General features: G+C 38.9%; 1 non-coding gene across 1 annotated transcript; it reads left to right on the forward strand.

The window, feature by feature from the left end:
- The first annotated feature begins 1,567 nt into the window (after positions 1-1,567).
- On the forward strand, positions 1,568-1,678 carry Gm23025. Its single transcript, XR_003954747.1, has one exon. It is a non-coding gene; the product is annotated as a U6 spliceosomal RNA (small nuclear RNA).
- Positions 1,679-1,899: the final 221 nt, after the last annotated feature.

The following is a 1,899-nucleotide window of genomic DNA, read 5'->3' on the forward strand; positions in this document are numbered from 1 at the left end:
TGTTCTGGAACTAGATAATGATGATGCAGATAACTGACTAAATGGCTACTTCTGAATGTACTAAAACCCAATGCATTGTATACATTGTTGTGTGTGTGTGTGTGTGTGTGTGTGTGTGTGTGTGTGTGTGTGTTTTACAGTGCTAGGGACTGAACCCATAGCCTTTCACATGCTAATCAAGTACTGTAGTAATAAGCTATACCCTCAATTCTGTATCTTGTATATCATAAGACAGTTGTATAGTATATAACTAAAATTCAATTATAGGGTCTGGGAGGATTGCTCAGTGGTTAAGGGCACTTGCAGACAACCCGGGTTCCCAGCACCCATACTAGATGGCTCACAACCTCTCAGAACTCCAGTTCCAGGGAATTTGAGGTTTCTCCTGACTCCTGTGGGCCTCTGCACACATGTGGTGTGCACACACTCAGGCACACACACAATCACATAAAGAAAATATTTTTTAAAAAGAGAAACCAATGACTATATTTCTACTCTATAGTGACAAGACTGGTTCTAGAAATATCTTCAGAATCCAGGTGAAAAGTATACAGAAAAAAAATAACAAAAGCTGTGCTGTAAATCTAGCACAGGGGAAACTGAGGCAGAAGGCTTGAGAGTTCCAAGCCAGCCTCTGCTTTATATTAAGACGAACACTGACACACACACACACACAAAAGAGAAACAAAACACAAATAACAGTAGTTAGCAATGACACACCGTAACTGAATTCACATTCTAACTCTTCAAACATGTCACCGTGGTTTATGCTTTCATGCTTCTCTTGTTCTCTGCGTTGAAATAATAATTACCTCTAGAGAGAAGGGTACAATTAAGGCACAGCTTATTTGCTGTATATTTGCCATTGGCTGGGGGTGGAGTGCCAAAATTTTTTTTTTTCCTGCTCTTTCAAATTTGATCTCAAACCCATCGATCTGAAAAAGGAACCAGGTGTAAGCTGCTGTCTAGAAGGTGTGAGTCTCTGCCTGTGTCTCACGGAAAGATTAAAAAGTGAGAGGTGTCAGGAGCTTTAGGTTCCTATTGTCACAATTTCTTTTCTTTTCTTTTCTTTTCTTTTCTTTTCTTTTCTTTTCTTTTCTTTTCTTTTCTTTTCTTTTCTCTCCTTTTCTTTTCTTTTCTCTTCTTTTCTTTTTTCTTTTCTTTTCTCTCCTTCCTTCCTTCCTTCCTTCCTTCCTTCCTTCCTTTCTTTCTTTCTTTCTTTCTTTCTTTCTTTCTTTCTTTCTTTCTTTCTTTCTTTCTTCGAGACAGGGTTTCTCTGTGTAGTCCTGGCTGTCCTGGAACTCACTCTGTAGACCAGAACTCGAACTCAGAAATCCACCTGCCTCTGCCTCCCAAGTGCTGGGATTAAAGATGTGCACTACCACTGCCCGGCCCACAGTTTCTTAATAAGTGTAGATAGGAATCTTGTGAGTGATGACTCGCAGAAATAAATCTCTGAAAAGTCTCTAAGCCTCACTAAACACTCAGGACAGGCACATTAGAATGGTGAGATCAGGTTAAGGCTGCGGCGTTGCTCAGTGGTAGTGTACTTGCCTAGATGCATGGGGTGATTTATAAGTAGGGAGAGCACATATACTAAAATTGAACCAATACAGAGAAGATTAGAGTGGTCCCTGCACTAAATGACATGCAAAAGCATTAAGAAAAAAGCATTCTGTACTGTAAAAGGCAGGTGTGTGAACAATAGGTATTGATTGAATACCATAGTTACATTTTTTTTTGCAAAGTAACATTTATGTAATCTTATACAACATGAATATGTAGTATCAGTGTTTGTTAATTACTTAGCTTTTATTCAAATTAATGTATAGGTTGAAATGTACATCTAGGATCTTAGCTGGGTATGGTAACATTTGCCTAAAGTTCCAGCAACTTGGG

Source organism: Mus musculus, chromosome 3 (assembly GCF_000001635.26).
Source record: "Mus musculus strain C57BL/6J chromosome 3, GRCm38.p6 C57BL/6J".
NCBI classification, from domain to species: domain Eukaryota; kingdom Metazoa; phylum Chordata; class Mammalia; order Rodentia; family Muridae; genus Mus; species Mus musculus.